The following is a 22,373-nucleotide window of genomic DNA, read 5'->3' as shown; positions in this document are numbered from 1 at the left end:
GTTCCACATAACTCATCCTTCTATCAGCTTCGCTGTTCTCCTCTATACTAGCTATATGCTGTAATGGTTCCCTTATGTTGCAATGACTACAACTATAAGCAATTCTCCAGCTGCTGCCTGACCAGGGCCTCAGCATGACATCGAGGGATTTGAGCACAACTAATTTTGCAAAATACCCACATTCTTGCTCAGTTTGTTTACTACTGCCTTACAATGTTTGGACATAGCATAGAAGGAAGCATCCAATACTGCTGGGTCTCCTTTAACTTCCCTCTTTCCAAGATCTATCCCATTCAGAATGCACATGTGCCTTTAATTGATGCTTCCAATACGAAGTATGGTCTATGTTACACTTCATTTGCAACCAATTGGGCCAAATATGAGGCATTTGCTAAAAAATAGTTGAAACATTCAGAAAATCAATTATCATCTGTAAAGAGAAAAAAGATTGTGATAATCCAAAGTTGTCACACTTCAGGAACCACTGACATAACTTGAAAAATTGAGAAAGCAAGCAATTATAGATCAGTCGGCCTGACTATCATTGGGAAATTACCACAGTCTATCAGTATCTGACCGCCTTGAAAATTCACAATTGATCAGAAAGATTCAGAATGGATTTCTGAAAGGTAGGTCACATCTGACAAATTTGAATGAATTTTTTGAAGTGGTAACTGAGGTTGATCTCTTTTGATGTTATTTTTATGGTCTTCCAGAATATGTTTGATAAAATCTTTTGTTACCATCAGAAGGAGGAGAGGGACTCGTGGTATTATCACTAGACTATTAACTCGGAAACTCAGCGAATGTTTCAGCGACTGAGGTTCAAATCCTGCTGGGGCAGATGGTGAAAGAAAATATCTGAAATTAAGAATCTAATGATGATTGTGAAACAAGTGCTAATTGTCAGGAATAACCCATCTGGTTCAGTAATGTTACTAATCTGCCATCCCAGCATCACCAACAATGTGCGTGACTCCCAACTGCCCAGCAAGCCACTCAGTTCTATCAATAGCTACAAAGTCTTGATGGGACAGATTTCAAACAGATCTAGCAGCTCAGGGCTGAGCATCTATGCGGTGCTGTGGGCCATCAACAGCAGAACTGTACTCCAACTAATCTGCAATCTCACTGCCCAGCACCTCCACTACTCAACCATCACCATCAAGCCAAGTGATTGGCTCTAGTTAAATGGCAAGTACACGAGGGCTTGCCACGAGCAGGACCAAGACCAAGCATCACCTTGGTGAAGGTGCAAAGCGTGTACCAAAATACAGTGAAAAGCTTTTGTTATGAGCAGTACAGGCACATCACAGCAAGCAAAGGGTGTACAGATCAAAAAGACTGAGAGGTATACAGGTGACATTATTTGAGGCTACAGTCCATTTAACAATCTGATAACAGTCAGAAAGAAGCTGTTCCTGAACCTGCTTGTACACGTCTTCAGGCTTCTATATCTTCTGCCTAACGGAAGGGGTTGTAGGAGATCATTACCAGGGTGCAATGGGTTTTTGATGATATTGGCCACCTTCTTGCGGCAGCGAGCTGTGTAAATAGATTCCATGGATGGAAGGATAATAAAATGTGAGGCTGGATGAACACAGCAGGCCAAGCAGCATCTCAGGAGCACAAAAGCTGACGTTTCGGGCCTAGACCCTTCATCAGAGAGGGGGATGGGGAGAGGGAACTGGAATAAATAGGGAGAGAGGGGGAGGCGGACCGAAGATGGAGAGAAAAGAAGATAGGTGGAGAGAGTATAGGTGGAGAGAGTATAGGTGGGGAGATAGGGAGGGGATAGGTCAGTCCAGGGAAGACGGACAGGTCAATGAGGTAACCTCATCCCACCTCCTTGACCTGTCCGTCTTCCCTGGACTGACCTATCCCCTCCCTACCTCCCCACCTACACTCTCTCCACCTATCTTCTTTTCTCTCCATCTTCGGTCCGCCTCCCCCTCTCTCCCTATTTATTCCAGAACCCTCCCCCCATCCCCCTCTCTGATGAAGGGTCTAGGCCTGAAACGTCAGCTTTTGTGCTCCTGAGATGCTGCTTGGCCTGTTGTGTTCATCCAGCCTCACATTTTATTATCTTGGAATCTCCAGCATCTGCAGTTCCCATTATCCATGGATGGAAGGTTGGCTTCTGTGATGGTTTGGGCTGTGCACACCCTCTTCTGTAGTTTCTCACGGCCCTGGGTAGAGCAGTTGTGGTATCAAGCCGTTATGCACCCACTTTCAATGATGCATCCATAGAAGTTAGTGAGGGTCTTTACAGACATGTCAAATTTCCTGAGCAGCTTGAGGAACTGGAGGCATTGTTGTACCTTCTTGGCAGTCACACTTATGTGGGGGGTCCAGGGCAGGTCATCAGTTATCATCACTCCGAGGAACTTGATGCTCCTTACTTTCTCAACCTCAGTTCCATTGATGTAGGTGGAAGCATGTTCCATTCCTTTCTTTATGAAGTTAATGCTCAGTTCTTTAGTTTTGCCGACGTTGAGAGAGAGATTGTTTTCATCGGACCACGTCACCAAGCCCTCTGTCTCCCTTCTGTATTTTGCCTCATTATTGTTAGGTATCTATCCCACCACAATGGTGTCATCACTGAACTCGTAGGTGGCGCTCATTCAGAATTTGGCAACACAGTCTTAGGGAATAAAGCGATTCCACAACCAACAGATCTAAGCTTAGCAATCCTGCCACAGCCAAGCATGAATAGTCGCCGACAATTAAACAACTCACTAGAGGAGACTACTGCATAAATACCCCCCATCCTCAATGATGGAAGACCCCAGCGCATTAGTGCAAAAGATAAGGGTGAAGATAAAAAGTGTTGCGTGGATGATCGCTGTTGGCTTCCTCCAGTGGGCCCCAGCTCAGTGACACCCAGTTTTGGGTTCTACCAGGACCATTCAGCTCCTAATCTCATTATATCCTTAAATCAAGCATGAACAAAAGAGCTGAATTCTAGAGATGAACGTAGAACATTACAGCACAGTACAGGCCCTTCAGTCCCCGATGTTGTGCCGACCTGTCATACCAATCTGAAGCCCATCTAACCTACATTATTCCATGTACGTCCATATGCTTATCTAATGACGACTTAAATGTATCTAAAGTTGGCGAATCTACTACCATTGCAGGCAAAGCGTTCCATTCCCTTACTACTCTGAGTAAAGAAACTACCTCTGACATCTGTCCTATATCTTTCACCCCTCAATTTAAAACTATGCCTCCTTGTGCTTGCCGTCACCATCCTAGGAAAAAGGCTCTCCCTATCCACCCTATCTAACCCTCTGACTACTTTATACGTTTCAATTAAGTCACCTCTCAACCTTCTTCTCTCTAACGAAAACAGCTTCAAGTCCCTCAGCCTTTCCTCGTACGACCTTCCCTCCATACCGGGCAACATCCTAGTAAATCTCCTCTGCACCCTTTCCAACGCTTCCACATCCTTCTTATAATGCGGTGACCAGAACTGTATGCAATTAAGATGAGGTGAGAGTGACAGCCCTTCACATCAAGGGTGCATTCAACTGAGTGTGGCATCAAGAAGCCCGCGCTAATCTGGAATCAATGGGTGTTCGGGGTAAACTCTCCACTGGTTGAAGTCATACTTGGATCACTTAGGACAATGGTTGTAGGCTGTTGGCGGTCAGTCACTTCAGCTCCAAGGCATCGCTGCAGGAGTCCCTTAGGGTTTTGTTCTAGGTCCAAACATCTTCAGCTGCTTCATTAACAACCCTCGCTCCACCATAAAGTCAGAAGTGGGGATGTTTGCCAATGATTGCACAAAGTTCAGCACCATTCACGACGACTCAGACATTGAAGCAGTCCATTTTCAAATGTAACAAGATCAGGGCAATATCCATATTCGGCTGAGATGTGGCAAATAACACACGTCACACAAATGGTAGGCAATGACTATCTCCGATAAGAGACACTTTAACTTTAACATTTAATGATGTTATCATCATGGAAGTCCCCACTATCAACACTGTGGGGTCATCACTGATGAAAAACTCATCTGGACTTATCTTACAAATTCAGTAGCTGAGAGAACAGGTCAGAGGCTAGAAATACTGGAGTGAGTAACTCACCTTGTTTCTCCCTAAAGCCTGGTACCGTCTGCAAATCACAAATCAAGACTGTGATGAAACACTTACTATTTGCCTAGATTCAACTTTAATAATAATCAAGGACCTTGACAACATTCGAGACAAAGGAGACCACATGACTGGCAACACATGCCCAAACATCCATTTCCTTCCCCACTGATGCTCAGTAGCATCAGTGTGCACCATCTACAAGATGCACTGCATAAACTCACTCAAGATCATCAGAGTATTACCCTGAGAAGTGAACCAGCACATAAATGACATCTATTTTGCAGAAACAGGCACAAGAATCCTTGCATTTTCTTTTTGTTTACCTGCTTCTTTACACAAATATGAGAACTCTGTACGTAAGTATATACAGCTTCCAGTACACACAAGTATGCTACATTGCAAGCTCAACTGACAATCCTAAATTGGTTGTCAATATAACTTTTTTTGCACATTCAGGATTAACTAACAAATCCTATTCAATTGCAGAATCGAATCTATAAGCAGAAGCAGATTCAGGATCACACTGTTCCAAGTTTTCTAAACGTGGGCTGACAGAATACAATTGCTGCATAGCAAATGCCAAAGGCACTTGGAGTTTAATGTGTGTGCCAATATTTGCGATGGGCAGGGTACACACCTCTCATCACACTGGGATGAGGTTTGTTCAGAAATGTGTCTTTGAGTGAACTTCACCTAATGTCCTAACTCTTGGATCTATCCAATATGTAGATGTTAGATTGCCACATTTGAATCTGCAACTGTGTATAAGAATTTTCTTCCTGTGTCTTGCTGTGCTCTGTCCACACTCAAATTCACAATTCAAAGGGAACATTCTTTTCCTCAGGGTTCTAGTTAAGAAATCAGCCAGAGGATTTTCTAGTATTTTCTACTGTGAACCTGCCTTCACTGGTCAAAATACACACAGATTCCTACATCTCCATATGCTATAAAATGGGTCAAAGCAACTTGTTCTCCAAGCAAAAAAGCTATCCTGTTAGATAATGGCTACACTGACCAAATCTTGCTATTATGCAAACTCATGAAAGACTCCACAATTGTCAGTCTTGGTCCTGAAAAATACTGAGTCTACTTCAGAACACTATTGAAGAGCAAGGTGTCTCAAAACACTGAGCAATATATGATGCTATTTGTTACATGCTGCTACGAGGTGATCACAACATGAATAGTGTTCACTATTAACAAAAGGTTCCCATTCAACAAAAAAAACGATATATCTATCAGACAAATGTGTGACATGATGTGGTTAGCACTACTGCCTCACAGAACCAGGGATCCAGGTTTGATTCCACCATCTGTGTGGAGTTTGCACATTCTCCCTGTGTCTGCAGAGGTTTCCCCCGGGTGCTCCAGTTCCTCCCACAGTCCAAAGATGTGCAAGTTAGGTGGATTGACCATGAGAAATGCAGAGTCACGGGGATGGGGTCTGGGTGTGAAGATGTTCAGAGAGTCAGTGAGGACTTGATGGGTGAAATAGCCTGCTTCCACACTGTAGGTATTCAATTATTTCAATGCCAGTGATGTCAGTTTACAGGCCATACCTCCAAAAAAACCAATGCATCATTCAAACAAAGTCTAGCTGTTAACTTTCAATCTGTATTAATGGGTGTGCAATCCATGACAACACCTCTACAACAGTCCACTTGTTAACCAACTTCCCTCTCAGGCGACATAAATGTCAGTGTTACCCTTGCATTGATACTCTTGCAAAATATCCTGAGTGCAGAACAAAAATACACATTTTTCCAGCACAAGTTCTATATTACTAAAAAGCCATAAGAATTATTTATTTTGCACTTGTAATAGAAACAATTTTGTAAAAGGTGCAAAAGCACACTTTATACTTGGAATAGGTCTTGTAGCTCGAGCAGGGCTAATACACGGTCAGATTGTCTCTCTCAAACTCAGTCTACATTGTAAATAAGGACTCTTGTAGTGCAGTGGTAATGTCCTAATCTGAGACAAGAGGCCTTGATTCAAGTCCCACCTGCCCCAAGAGGTGTATCAGAATATCTGAGCAAGTTGGTTAGAAAATATCTATTATTGCTATATCTTAAAGTTAATTAAGTCAAAATGAACCTCAAAATTACATGCACTTTTTTTTGGTTCTTTATGCTCCCATGTGAGCTATACATATATTGTCTGGTAATGACAACACAGAGCATGTGAAATTATCACATTTGTCTTTCAAAATTACATTCTTGGAAGGATCTTGTTAGACTCTGAGTGGCCAGAAGGAAAGCACATGTTCAGGGATTTGTTTAATGCATTTTGACCACTGATCACGATGATCTGTTTGAGCTGTTGCAACTGGACATCATCTAATACCGCTCGCTGAATCGCCTCTGCTTCCTTCCAATGAAAATGTATAATATCAATGTTTAGTCAACTGTCAGTGCAGATTGGTGACAAGGAATATCTTAGATCTTAATGGGATTTGGAATCAGGGAAGAGCATTGTAATTGGACATTCGGGAACCGATTTTCATTGTACTTAACTAATAGCAAATGACTGCTTTTTAAGGTCCAGGGTTATGTGGACATGCGCATGGTTGGTATGAACATGAAATAGGAGTTTTGTGGCACAGAGATGGCCAGAAAGTCCAGACTCCAGGCCTACTTGCCATGGAAGTATTCATAACCTGTCTATACAAGTAGATTTTCTTTTGTTTGAACAATATAATGCTTGCTCAATAGGAATACATGAAATCTTTGCTGGGAAAACTTTGCAAGAGTTACTCTATCAGCATTGAAGTAGTTTGCTTGAGCTGTATTATGAGGCTTAGAATCAAACTCAATGGACATGTCATCCTGTAGTGGACATGTTCTGCAGCATTTCTTCAATACATCTATCTCCAGTGTGGTATGCTCAGAAGGATTATAATATCGAATAACACTTAAGTGAATGATGAAGCATTATTGAGAGATACAGAAATACGCCAGTTATTGTCTTGCCATATTTATGGTATCTCTTTGTGGGGAATATGTCAAAGAGGAGATATTTTGGTCACAAAACTCAGGAGAGAAATTTGAAGACCAAGACACATTTTTCTGATGGCCTTATCTGCACGCCTTCCGTTTTGGCAGGATCAGATCAAATTTGTTAGATGTGCAGATTGATCTGAAGAAATTGACTTGGCTCATGTTGATTTGACATGCTTACTGTTAAAGACAAAACTAAGTTCCCAACTCATGTGTAGTTCTTCCAAGAACTGCAGTGTCAGAGACAGAGACAATCCGGTTGCTTGTCGATGATACAATCCATACGTTGTTGGAATACGTTCTGGTTGATGGATAATCCAAATTGTAATCTGAGGAAACAACATTCGCTGAAAGATGTTCTGAAGTCTGCCAGTTCCTCTGACTCTCGGGAAAGATGAATACACGAATATTCATTCTTGGCATCAAACTTGGAAAAATACTGCACACCTGAAAACTTGGAATTAAGTTCTTCCAGGGCAGAAATCTTGTATGGGCATTCCTTTAGCGCACTATGCAAAACGTCGCGATGATATTCTTTTCTACCATGGGACTCACTTCCAGTTTGTGCTTGTCTTTAATATGAATGCTACACCTACAAGGAGAGTCATTGCTGGTTAGGACAAGTTCTTTCAGGTGTAACATTGCATCACCTTTAAATCTGCCAATGGCAGCAAATCTGCTTAAAGTTTAGTCGGGTCAGATCATGGAGAGACTTGCTGTTATGATATGGTGGCGGACCATCTCATAGGTTTGCTACCTCAGATCATAATGTTATGCATGCCAGACTAGTCAGTGACATCCACATCTGAAAAACTATCAAAAATTAAAAGTAGAGTCGAGCAAACTGGTAGAGCAATAATAGCTGGGCCAGCTATTCACTTGTGTCAAAAGTTTCATACGTCCATCCCGAGGAACAATTAATGACATTTAAGACAGACTAATACCAATGTAGAACATAGAACAGGAAAGCACAGTAACAGGCCATTCACCCCATCATGTCTGTGCAGACCACTTTGCCATTTTAAACTAGTCCCATGTATCTGGACATAGTCCACATATCTCTGTTCACTGCCTGTCCCTGTGTCCATCTAAATGCCTCCTAAACGTTGTTATCATATCTGCTTCTACCACTTCCCTGGCAGAGTGTTCTAGGCACCTACTGCCATCTTTGTAAAAAAAAGACTTGCCTCACACATCTCCTTTAAAAACTTTCCCCCTCTCACCTTAAAATTATGCCCTTTACTATTTGACATGTCCACCCTGGGAGAAGGGCTCTGGCTATTCACCCTATCCATGCATTTAACTTCATATACTTCTTATCAGGCCACCCCTCAGCCTCCAGCGCTTTAGCGAACACAGTCCCAAGTCCATCCAAACTCTCCTTATACCTAATACAATCTAATCCAAAACCAGAAATGAGAGTACTCAGTCCAAGCAGAGCAGAATAACATGCTTCATTGGAGGCTCCACTGATTATCTCACATAGCATGGTGACAAAATGTCTGAACAAAAACAAGATAGCTCAGCAAGCAAGTCAACAACCACAATCTAATCCATTCTGAGTAACTTTTTTTACACTCTCTCCAAAGCCCCCATAACCTTCTTATAGTGTGGCTCACCAGAACTACAAACAATACTCCTAATGTGGTCTCACCAAAGTCTTATATAGCTACAACATGATTTGTCAACTTTTATTCTCAATGCCCCAACTGATGAAGGGAGGCATATTGTACACCTTCTTTACCACCTTATTCACTTGTGTTGCCACTTTCAGGGAGCAATGGACTTACAACCAAAGATCCTTTACTATGCCAATGTTCCTAAGGGTCCTGCCATTTACTGTATACTTTTTTCTTGCATTTGATCTTCCACAAAGCATCACCTTCATACTTGTCTGGGTTAATCTCTATCTGCCATTTCTCCACCCAACTTTCCAGCTGATCTATATCCTACTCTATTCTTGACAACACTCCTCATTGTAAGCTGACGTCTGGTCTGTTGGAAGCATTTAGCTTATCATATATGGACTGATGCACATTGTGCCAGTTTCCTGATTACATTGCGAGTCAGATGTGCCCTTGTCAATGTCAGCATAAAGTGTTTGCTATCCGTTCTTTGTGAGATGTACTACTTGAACGGAGGTAATATCCTCATCATTTTTAACTACTTCCATAGTGTGTCAAATTGGCCACATGTACTGTCTGACTGCGGTTTGTAAGCCGTGTCATTGGAGAATACTTCTTACGCTTGCATGCCTTGAATAGAACAACATAAAATGTCCTAGTGATTGCTCCATAGCAGCATAAGCAGGACAATCATCTAACAAATATGGTTTTGCAGTTTGTTTATTTAGACAAATTGGACATTTAGGGCCAATGTTCTATTGTAGAACATGGCTTCCACAGGTAACACCACACTGGATACTGTTTGCTTGGTGAAACAAGCAACATCTCACAAAGGATTTGAATGTTTTATTGACCCTGTTAACAGCTGTAATAGTTGATGCAGAGGCAAGCACCAGAAAATGCAGCCGGTCTGAAACAATGGCTTCCAACTTGGTTCCCAACAGTGCATTCACAGTATGTCATTTGACTTTGTCTAAAAGTGTTTTTCTGAAGAAATTAATGGCTCAAAGCACTGTCTAATTTTAGATCTGATCAGTCATGATCTTATTGAGTAGTGGAGCAGGCTCAAAGGGTCAATTGACTTAATCTTGTTTCTTGTTCGGATGTTGCCCAAGGATCACTGCTAGAGAGGAGCTGTGTTGCACTGCTTAGGAAACTCCTTGTGGTTTGGCATTAAGCCCAAATGTTGATCTGCTGCTAAGATTCAATGCCAGATGAACAGATAGACTGTAGCCTTGCATTTTATTTAACAAAAAGTGCACTTTCAAACGTTTACCTTCTGTCGAGTTCACTGCACTGCAGGTTGGAGAGTTTTGGTCCTCGACTGTTGGTTATAAACTTCAGCTTTTAACTCACATAGATGAGTGAAGGTTGGGAAAAGGTTTCATAAATGCCGCTGCTGTTATCATCTTTACGTACCTGCTAGCTAACCACCACCATGTTGTTTTTCTGGGAAAACACTGGCTACCAGTATGATACGGCATGAGTGTTCCTATACGTTAACCACTTTTTAAGTATGCTACGAAGACTGGTTGAACACTCAGGTCTGGCAGCATCAGTGCACAGAGAAAGAGTTAGCGTTTTGAGTCTAATCTGACTCTTCTCAGAACACAAATTCTTTGTCTCAACAGATGTGGCCAGACCTGCTGCACTGCTACAGCATTTTCTGTGCTTGTTTATAATTTCTAGCAACTATAATATTTTACTTTTACTTGTTGAGGCAAACATCTCAACGTCTGTTAACAACACTAACTACTTTACTGCCATAATGCCTCAGACTTGCCCAGTTTGTATTCTGTGCTTACTAATTACATAGAGCAAGGGAGCAGGTTAGCTCAATTGCCTAGATGGCCACTTTGTAGTACTGAGTAACACCAACAGCATGGGTTCAATTCTGACACTGGCTGAGGGCCCTCCTTCTCAACCTCCCCTCTCACCTGACGAGTGTGACCCTTAGGTTAAACCACCACCAGCGGTCTTTGTCATGGGACAGCAGTGCTGTGATCCTCTGTGTCTATGGTAACTTGACTTTGTCCTTACAAGGAACGCAGTCACTGTATCTATTATCACAGTACTTATGGTAAGGCAGGTGCTTTTATGCTGTAATTCCACATGTCATAATGCTAACTGTACTCAAAAGCACATTGTCTGCCTGGGTCTGGGATCTATGCAATAACATAGTGTTGGTAAGCAACATGGTTCCGTGTTGGGTCCTCAGATATTCACTTCTATGATGGGATAAAAAGTCACACATTCAAATTTGCTAAAGACATAAAAACAAGTGATTTTATAAGCAGTGTCCCAAAATTTTACTCAAATGTGTCTTAGCTCCAGGCACAAACAGCTGCGTTTCTCCCTAAGGAGTCAGTTTCTATTCCACATCTTTACAATTCTAAAGTACTCAAGCTCTATTCACCTCTCCTTAAATGATGAAGCAATCAATACCAGCTTACATTTGGACCAGGATAACATTCAGGCTTGAATCAGGCTAGTTACACATTAATTATCTGCCAGATAATGACTATTACCTCCCAGTCTTCAAGGTCCAGTCACAGCCTAGTTTACTCTTATTAACAATACAGGAGGGGTGAGGGGGAGGGTGAGGGAGGCTTATGGTTGACCGGAGGGAGAACTGAAGGAGCTGCATCAATAATGTTGTTACAGGAAACTGAGGTCTCTACAACTGACTGCTCAAAGACTTTCCATCGTGTACAAGGCTCAATTCACTTATCGCTGAAATACTCACAATTCACCTAGATTAGTACAACTTCACGAACATTCCAGGAGCTTGACACAACTGTCAAGGACACAGGGGAATGTGGGTGAATTGAATTTATGATTGCTTTCCCCCTCTTAAGTCCAACTCAGCAACATTTGGTTTGATTTATTCCTTTCCCTTTTTACTCCCATCTCATACTGAAGTAGGTTGAAGGGTGTTCACCAAACCCTAATATTCAGATTCCACTTTCAGAAACAAATTCACAGGAAACTTATTGCGGATAAAATCTCAAAGATAATGTTTATCGACAAAACATTCAATATGTGGGGAACTGATTCACTACTCCATCCACACTCAAGACCTTCAGGAAAAAAAAGGAAAACATGACAGAAGAGAGCAGTTATAAATGTCAAGATAACAAAGTGTGGAGCTGGATGAACACAGCAGGCCAAGCAGCATCTTAGGAGCACAAAAGCTGACGTTTCGGGCCTAGACCCTTCATCATCTCTCTGAAGAAGGGTCTAGGCCCAAAACGTCAGCTTTTGTGCCCCTAAGATGCTGCTTGGCCTGCTGTGTTCATCCAGCTCCACACTTTGTTATCTTGGAGTCTCCAGCATCTGCAATTCCCATTATCACAGTTATAAATGTCAAGTTTGAGTAAATCGAGAGATATTAAAAAGTCAGCTTACACAAGTCACAATTTCTGGCAATCACTGTCCAATTAAAGTCTTCTCAGTGAAACAAACCCAGCAGTTTCTATGCTCCCCTTACTGGCATAGTGTTTTCTTCTTGCTAGCAGGAACTTGGAAAGTGATGGTTGGTCAAAAGAGACTACCAACTCAATCTGGGATCCTGCTCTCCCTCTGGAGGTCAAATAGCAACAAATAATCTCAAATCCCAGAATTGTACATTTAAGATTCAAATATTGTCATTTTATTCAAATGATGAGGACTACCATTTGAGGTGTTGATGGCCCATCTCAATAGGCTAATCGGAAGGTTGTTCAGCAACTGTGTGGCTTTACCTTTCCCATTAAAGTTTCCATTGTGAGGTAACACGATAACTGAAAAACCACGAATGTTCATTTTAGCATACTAAGTCCTGGTGTTTTCCTTTGTCCAGAACAAGTTGGAGCCAGACAGCTCATCTCCAAATCCTTTGTGTCAGCTTTAGTTGAATGGCTACACGCTGCTAGGGGTTCAGAAGCTTCTCAAAATCTATGAGATCAGCCTGGGCCATTTTATGAATCCAGCAAGGTTGTCTAGTTTTATAAGAAACAGAATTTAAACCCAAAAATATAAAAGAGTTTGCTTTGGGATTTCCCTTCATTCTCTCTGACCATGACAGTATCTAAAACAAAGCTGTCCACTTGATCAGCCATGATGTAGAGGTGCTAGTGTTGGATGAGGTGGACAAAGTCAGAATCACATGGCACCAGGTTATAGCTCAACAGGTTTATTTGAAATCACAAGCTTTCAGATCTCTCCTCCTTCATCAGGTAAGGTCACCGGAGGCGATGGCCTAATGGAATTAGCACTAGACTGTCAATCCAGAGACCGAGCTAACATTCAGGGGTTCCGAGTTCGAATCCCGTCATGGCAGATGGTGGAATTTGAAATCAATAAAGTACCTGGAATTAAGAATCTATTGACGACCACAAATCCATTGTCGGTTGTCGGGAAAAACCATTCTGGTTCACGAATGTCCTTTAGGGAAGGAAACTGCCATCCTTACCGGGTCCGGCTGACATGTGACTCCAGACCCACAGCAATGTGGTTGACTCTCACCTGCCATCTGGGCAATTAGCGATGGGCAAGAAATGCTGCCTAGCCAGCAACACCCCTCATCCCGTTAACAAATAAAGGAAAAAATATCATCTTAAGAGAAGCGGCGACGTTGTGATCATTCTGCTAGATTAGAAAATAAAGAGACTCAGGCTAATGATATGTTCATACCTCACAATGGCATTTGTTATAACTTGAATTTACTGTTGATCACAGTAATTGAGTCCACAAAACCTTTTGCCAGTGGCATTAAAAACCCATACAGTCCACTTGGTTTTCCCCTGAGGGAAGGAAATCTGCCATCTTTACCTTGTCTGCCCTATGACTCCAGATCTGTAGCAATGAGGTTGCCTCTTAAGTGCCCTCTGAAATAGCCTTGGGAATCCTTCAATTAAATGGCAATTAGAGATGGACACAAATTGTCAACCTCAAGCAACACCCACAATCCCATGGAAGAATTTTTAATAAATGCAACTGCTTCGTCCCCGATAAAAACCGAAAGTACTGTGGATGCTGTAAATCACAAACAAAAACAGAAGTTGCTGGAAAAGTTCAGCAGGTCTGGCAGCATGAGTGAGTAAAAAAATCAGAGTTAATGTTTCGTTAGCGAGTTTTGAGAAGATTTGTAGCTCAGGTTGAGGTTCTGGATGTGAGTTTCCTCACTGAGCTGGAAGGTTAGTTTTCAGACGTTTCATCACCATTCTAGGTAACATCATCAGTGAGCCTCCGATGAAGCGCTGGTGTTATGTCCCGCTTTCTATTTATCTGGTTAGGTTTCCTTGCGTTGGTGGTGTCATTTCCTGTGTTGGTGATGTCATTTCCTGTTCTTTTTCTCAGGGGATGGTAGATTGGCTCCAAATCAATGTGTTTGTTGATGGAGTTCCGGTTGGAATGCCATGTTTCTAGGAATTCTCGTGCGTGTCTCTGTTTGGCTTGTCCTAGGATGGATGTGTTGTCCCAATCAAAGTGGTGTCCTTCCTCATCTATGTGTAAGGATACGAGTGATAGTGGGTCATGTCACAAAACGACATGACCCACTATCACTTGTATCCTTACACACAGATGAGAAAGGACACCACTTTGATTGGGACAACACATCCATCCTAGGACAAGCCAGAGACACGCACGAGAATTCCTAGAAACATGGCATTCCAACCAGAACTCCATCAACAAACACATTGGCTCCAAATCAATCTACCATCCCCGAGAAAAAAAACAGGAAATGACATCACCAACCCAAGGAAACCTAACCAGATAAATAGAAAGTGGGACATAACACCAGTGCTTCGTCGGAGGCTCACTGATGATGTTACCCAGAATGGTGACAAAACATCTGAAAACTAACCTTCCAGCTTAATGTTTCATGTCTGGTGACACCTCCTCAGAACCCGAAACGTTAACTCTGATTTTTTATTCAAAGATGCTGCAAGACCTGCTGAGCTTTTCCAGCAATTTCTGTTTTTGTGCCGGCTTCATCCTAGATTAGTCCTGAAGCAGTCATGCTGGACTCAAACCACTAATGCCATTTCTATCTCCACGGATGCTGCCTGACCTGAGTTTCTCTAGCATTGTGTTTGTTTCAGATTTCCAGCATCTACAGTATTCTGCTTTTGGTCTTCCTGAAACATGATGAGTTTCTCAACTGTTGTTGGCAAATAGAGAACATTCTAACAGCAGCAGCTTACTTCTGTCTTGCAATTGATCGAAAGGTTTTGGGAAGTCACTTATCATGGGACTACAATATTCTCTCTTCATGCACATTTTTATGGGCTTTGTATTCATTGCTTTTTTTAAACACAAAATAAACTTGTTTTTATCCCCTTTGTCCAGTTACAGTCTGTGACCAAATGGCTGGAGTTTTGGTGCCAGAAGGTGCCAACATAAACATGCTATGAAGAGCAGCCAAGAACACCGATTCCAGGTTATGCCAGTAACAAATGTAAGGTCATGGATGCAGCAGGGCAACTGAATGAAATTCAATTTAAAATTCAGAAGTGAATATCTCAGAAGCTTTGCAATACCACAACGAACTATCTAAGTTTTTTTTAAATGACAATAGTAGGAAAGACTAAAAATAGGAATGACAAAGTGTCCAAATTAAATATTTCTCTTTTAATCTCAATAATACTGTGCAGTTGCTGCAACTGACATCAGATTTTAAGTATTCCCTTTGTCTGTACAATATTCCTGCTGCTACATTTGCAATTTTCCTAAAGATTTTTTACACTCTAAAACCTTGTATATTCACATCCACAGCATTAACTGCAATTCTCAAGATTACAGATCACTGAATTCCCTACAGTGTGGAAACAGGCCCTTCGGCCCAACAAGTTCACAGTGACCCTCGGAGCATCCCACTCAGACCCCTCCGCCTGTAACCTACCTAACCTACACATGAACACTAAGGGCAATTTAGCATGGCCAATCCACCTACCCTGCAAATCTTTGGTCTGTGGGAGGAAACCGGAGCACCCAGAGGAAACCCACACAGATATGGGGAGAATGTGCAAACTCCACACAGACAGTTGCCAGAGGGTGGGATTGAACCCAGGTCCCTAGCGCTGTGAGGCAGCAGTGCTAACCACTGGGCTACCATGCCGCCCAGAGAAAATATAAAATCTATGTATACTATATTAACTAATGTTTACACCGAGACTGTTCAAACATTTTTTTGCAATACTTACTGTGTAATGCTTCTGAATTATTCTTGATCATAATCAACGTAATGCCAGTCCAGATACGTTTACAAGGTAGATTTATTCCACCACACTGAATTGGATCAATTTGCTCACATGACATCCACATTCCAAAAGGCAGCAATAAATAAAGTTGTTTCCCTTTAGAGATTGTACTCAAGTCTCAGGAAATGTGGTACAATTCTCCCAGAAGCTTCCAACCCCACAGGAATTTTGCCCTTTGATGGCAAATATAAAGCAGTGCCGGCAACAGTTCATACCACAACCATGTACTATCCCCGCAAATACACAGGTCATCACCAGACCAAAATAGTTTCAGATATTTTGGAACAGGGACAGGCCAGTGGAGAGACAGAGCCAGGAATCTCAGTAGTGTTGGGTGGGACACTGGGGGGAGGAGAAGAGATGTAATTACTGACAGAAAAGGGAGGCATCCCAGCATAGCAGAGAGGAGAGAAGGGGAGCTGGATTGGTAGAGACAGGAGCATCACCTTGTCTTCTTCTGGATTCCAGGAGATATAGTATCTCTTCATAGGAAGACCCTCATCCCAGGGACGAACCTCGTGAGCTTTCAGTATATTCCTTCTAACTCAAATATGACTTTCTTTAAATGTGGAAATCAAAAATACGCAAAGTTGTGGTCTCAGCAAAGCCCAACACAGTTGTAGCAAGCCCATTATTCTTGCACTCCGGTCCCCTTGCAACAAAGCCAACATCCATTTGCATTGTGCTTTTCTATTCTTGTAGCCAAAGAGAATCACCTCATATTTACACACATTACACTCCACCTACCAGCTTGTTGTCCACTTACTTAATTTGTTAGTGTCCCTTTGTAGCCTTGTTGCATCCTGATCACAGTTTCCACTTCCACATAACTTTTCTTCTTCAGTATGTGCTACTTGCTGATTCCTCATCTAAATCTTTAACATAGATCAATTGATATCAGGGCGTCAGCTGTTTTCATTTTTGCACTCCCCAAGGTAAAGGCTGCAAACATCAAAATGCCCCAATTACACTTTCTATTTGTTTCCTGTCTGTCAATCTAACCTCAATAAATACAGCACCAGTAACTCCATTGACCCTTTTCTGGCCTATTAAAAACTTTCATGTGGCATCTTATTGAATGCATACCACATCTACAGGTTCTCCTTTATCTACCTTAATTGGCTAAATCCTCAAAAACTTCTAATAAATTTAAACAAATCAATTGCCCTTTTGTAAAAGTCTGCTATGTTTTGTCACACTGTGATTATTGTTGAGTGTGAGCTAAGCTTTCCATTATAATAGATTTTAGCATTTTCTCACAACTAATGTCGTAATTGGCCTGCAAGCCTAGTTTTCTCTTTCTCTTCCTAAGTAGCACACGACAATTGCTGACTTCCAATCTGTTTGGGAACTCCAGAATTCAGGGAAGTTTGAAAGTCACAGCCTGCACACCCATTATTTCCAAAGTTGTTTTAAAACCCTGGAATGTTGGCTAAAAGATCGAGAGGATTCATTGACTTTTAGTTAATTAATTTTCTCCAGTACCATTGTTTTCTAACTAATAGTAATCTTAATTTCCTTACTTCTTAGCCCTTAGGTTACTCTATTTCTAGTAATGAAATGTTAATTATTAGATGTAATTATTGTCTTCTACACTGAAGACAAAGTATTTGTTCAGTGTCCCTGCCATTTCCCCATTATCCATGATATTTTTTCTCTCATTTCTGTTTATAAAGGACCAACATTTCTTGAGGATACCTTTCTTTTTCCTTTTTACATACTTGTGAAATTTCTATCCTGCCAATCATTATAAACAGCAGATTTCCCGATATAAACAGCAAGTTCTACCCAGTTGAGGTTAATTGCAACCACAGACTAAAGGAAAAAATGTTTGGCTAATCAGGAAATGCCCAGTTGTTGCAAGTGAGCACAACTTCCAATCCCTGCACGACTGGCATATTAATAGCTATGGCATAGATGTGAATGGTGTACATATTCATGCATGTATATTATCTAAGCAACATTACATCAAATGCATTCAGCTCGCCTTTCTTTTTCAGATGCTCATTAATTGGCTTTGAACTGTCAAACTTCCAACAGTTTTGTTTTGTTTTTAATCTTTTTAATATCAAAACTCAATATTGAAAGTATATAATGAACATCATTCAGTTGATACTTAAATGATTTGCTTCCAATGCAGATATTACATTCCACATTGTAAATTAAAATGCAAAAAATACAATGCAATGGCTCTTTGCCCTCTTTTAGTTCAATGCAGATAATTGAAAATACTAATGATGACAGTATTGATCTACTATTTAGCACTGACTGTGCTACATAATAGGAAAAGCACAGACCACTTGTAGTTACCTAACGTTTATGGGAACAGTCCATTCAGTCCAACTGCTCTAACACTGGTGCTTGTACTTCACACAAGTCTCCGCTGGCTATATTTGGCTCTTTTCAATGTGCTGTCCCCTCCTTCACAACATAAGGATCCTTAAATGATTACACTTACCTGCGCTTACCACTCTAATTGAGAGCAAATTGCACATTCTCATCAATCTCAGTGTACAGACGTTAATCCTAATTTCTTCATTTATCTGATTGCGACCACCTTATAATTGTTACTTTCTTGTTGGCTCAGCCACACATAGAAATTCTCCCAGACCCAGTCCATTAAATTGCTTTGAAAATCTTTATCAGTGCTCTTTCTAGTCTTCTTTTTCCAAAAACAAAGTGCCTCAAATTCCTCAATCTTTCCCCAAAGCTACATCCTCTCAATTCTCCCATCATTTTGAATGCCTTTTGAACATGTATCCTTTTTGTAGGATGAGTAGGATTACATAGCACACCAAGTGGGTACTAATTATGAACATACAAAATTGCTAGGCAGGTGAAAAAAACCAATAAGTCCATTGAGGTTACGCTATGTAACCACAACTCCTGAACCAATGCGTAGGAGCAAAATATCCAATTGTCAAATTATCGTATTAAAACCTAGAAGACTGGAAAACAAGGATATTCTGAGGAGAAAGAAAATCTAGTAAAGTTCCCTCTAATTCCCTTAAAGAATCAGAGCTGGTCCAAAAGACCCCACAGATTCTACATCTACCACCACGTACATTATCCAATCAAGCCTTTTTTTTAAACAAACACGTGGACGTGGACATTGCTGTCTACACCAGCATTTGTTGCCTCACTAAATGTATGCAAGAAGCTGACTTTGTGAAGTCCATCTGGTAGAGGTAAACACACTGCATGGTCAGAACATAGTAAAGAAGTGACCAACAAAAATATCCAAGTCATCAGGATGGCTTTTAACCTAGAGTGGGATTTGTGGTTGGTAACATTATGTGCCTGCTGCCCTTGTCCTTCTACCTGGTCGATGATTTGAGTCTAGAAGGTGCTGTTGAAGGAGTTTTGTCAAATTGCTGTAGTTTTTCTTGTAGAGATTGCAGGTGCTATAAGAAGTGACTATTTAAAGTACAGATAACTATGAAACAGGTTCCTTTGTTCAAAATGACATTGACGTTTTTGAGTGTTCTTAGAGTGGCACTCATCCAACTCAGTGGGGACTACTCTACGGCACTTTTGACTTTTTCCCTGAGATGGCAGAAGTCACGAGGCAACAATTCCCTGCTTCTGACCTGCTCTTAAAAGTGACAATATATTATCTAGATCAACCTCTGATCAATGTGCAATCTCCAGGTAGTGAAGAATTCCATGATAGTAACAATGTTAAATATCAAGATACATTTAGACACATGGTTAGACATATTTTTGAAGATGGGTGCTGCCTGGCACTTAAGGTGACATGAATGGTATATGCCGTTTGTGTCAGTACAAGCCTGGGTGCTGTGAATGCCTTGCCGGAAATGGACAAGGACAGCTTCAGTATCTGAGGAGTTGAAGGTACAGATCTTCTATTTGCCTCACAAACTGGGAACTTTTTAATATAGGCCTACTACTCTTTGGGAGAACAAAAGGTCTATCTAATTTCCTATCCTTGTGTAACTTACATATATTCAGGTATTCCCTGTTCTATCTAGTTCAAATAAACTCTCATGGGAAGCATAATTAAATGCTTTAATAATAATATATATCTGTACCAAATCACACCAGCTTTTCTCTGTGGAATTAACACAGTCTTTTACAGTTTTCTGATAAACAATGGCTCTTTATTTCACCCTCAATACTTGATCTTGATTTTGTTTTCATACTTTCCCTATTATTCATCATTGGTGCGGACAAAAACTGATGCAGTATTGTAAAAGTAGCTTAACCAGAATCTAGTACAAAGATACTATGATGTGCCTTTTCAATGCATACTGAAATGTGCTATTGATGCAGCTGTTTGGTTTGGCTACTAATTCTCAGCAACTGTCTCTAACCCTGAGAGAGTTGGAAACAATAATGCCAAGATTTCTTTCTCTTTTCACTCTTTTTAATTTGGTTTCATTTAACATACAAGTCACTTAGTACAGATTATTTAATAAATTTAACATGTCATTCTATTTTCTTTTCTGAAAAACAATCTCAGTAACACATATGTGCTCTTTATGGATGTTTATAGTACATTGTGATTCACGTACCTGTATCACCAAACTTCTTGAATGTTTTATCACTTTAAAAAAAATCATTGAATAATTTTTTATTTATTTTGTCATTTATGTACCTGCTCAGTTTATATCTTTTGTTGCAGTCCCTTAAATCAGTTAACCGCATGCATCCAAAACAAATTTGGTCTCAGACGTATAGACGGTAAACATCACTGGCCCCAACACAGATCCCTATGGGACACCATTTCAAACATTCTAACAGTAGGGGAAATTTTTGCTATCTCCATCCTCTGTGTCCAGTGTCTGTTAAACAATTAATCCCACTTTTGTAACCTGGCCCTGGACAATGAATTGGGCCTCCAGGCTGGAGAACTGGAGGAGTACATTCCATGAAGAGAATCTCTCTCAATGTTGTTCAAATATAGTCTAGCCCACTGCTTGATTCTGGCTATTTTTACTGTAAGAAATCAGTTCCTTCAAAAACTCTATCAAAACTGGAATTTTTAAACTTTTCAATAAATTTACACAGTCTTCCCATTATGGAGAAATAGATTTCCAAGAGGAACGGAGTCATCCAGATCCAATATGCCCCGAGTTCAAACCTCAGGCTGGCCTTAGTAAATAACCAGCATTGACACAATGGTCTGAATGTCGTTCTCTCAGATTGTATCCTTCTGACATTCTAGGAGGCAATAGTAGGAATGCTTTCCATTGGAGAGAATACAAGATTACTGTTTAACAGAGCAAGTAGGGAAACAGAAAAGCACGCTGAATGCAGCAGAATTTTAAAAGGAACAAGCTGGAATGACACGGCCACGCTGCAATATAAAGAAAGGTGAGAAAGGTTGGAAACTAAAGCTGAGAACTATCTAATGCATGCAGCCAAGAGACTGACCAGACAGCTGCTATTGATAATATGTGGAAACAAAGTCACTTCCATTTCCTGAGTTCGAGGAATAAATCATTATGTAACGAGATTGCAAGACACATGTAGAAGGTGATGTTGGAAGGGATTGTCATCATAAAAATTACTTTCTAAAAAAAAAAGAGAAAACATGTCAACAGAAATAAATGCTGCCTTCATTAAGCCTTAAATCGGAATGACCAAAACTCTTTGTTATAGGCTACAGAATGATTGGCACAATGACAAGTTAATTAAACCTTTTAAATTTGCTGATTAAAATCTGAGAACGGTCAACTGCAATTAATCAGAAAAGAGTGAGTTTGATAGTATTATACTTCTTTTTTCTCCAAATTTCATTAAATGCTTTCCTTGATAGTCACAATACTGTTAACTAAAACATCTTAAGTGATAAATTCAGACGTCAGGGCAGAAAGGGCTGAAACTTAAGTTTGGCCGCTTTACAAGAAAAAGAGCAAGCCGCATGCCAGAATTTTTCGCTGTCCCAGTTTTTTTTTTAAAGACTGCTCCATGTTGTTTTGTTTCGATGAAAGAGTTAAAATTTTAGTCGCATGATCTAGCCAGTAAAGCACAGTGAGCCGTCGTAAAGACTGCGGATATCTGACGACAGATTTCTAATAATGCGCAGTTGGCAATGGTACTGACTGCAGATATTTGCTGGCACAGTGACAACGGTGGCACAGCCAAGCCCCATGGCAAGAAGCACTGAAAAGGCAAGGGGTAGCATTAATCGCTCAAATCTTTTGCAGCTTGCGGCACAATACCGAGCTTTGTATCGTGTGTTCCGAAAGAATATACAGAATTCAAAATTAAAAACTTAACAAATGACTGGAGCACATCATAATGTTTCATGCTCTGAAAGCAACCTGCATTTTACTTTCTGATACAGCCAAAACAAAAAGAAAACCAATGTGCAAAGTAAGAAGGTGAACAACTGCTGAAATGTTTCAAGAAAAAACATCTGTGAATAATTAT

At 40.8% G+C, this 22,373-nt stretch overlaps 1 protein-coding gene across 17 annotated transcripts in view; it reads right to left on the bottom strand.

Annotated features, from left to right (window-relative positions):
* LOC125457292 (transcription factor 4-like) overlaps window positions 1-22,373 on the bottom strand; it is a 610,802-nt gene that overhangs the window by 341,988 nt on the left and 246,441 nt on the right. The gene's annotated exons all lie outside the window — the stretch shown is intronic.

This window comes from Stegostoma tigrinum, chromosome 1 (assembly GCF_030684315.1).
Source record: "Stegostoma tigrinum isolate sSteTig4 chromosome 1, sSteTig4.hap1, whole genome shotgun sequence".
NCBI lineage: Eukaryota > Metazoa > Chordata > Chondrichthyes > Orectolobiformes > Stegostomatidae > Stegostoma > Stegostoma tigrinum.
Note: the sequence above shows the minus strand (reverse complement) of the source record. Positions and strands in the feature narration are given on the sequence as shown.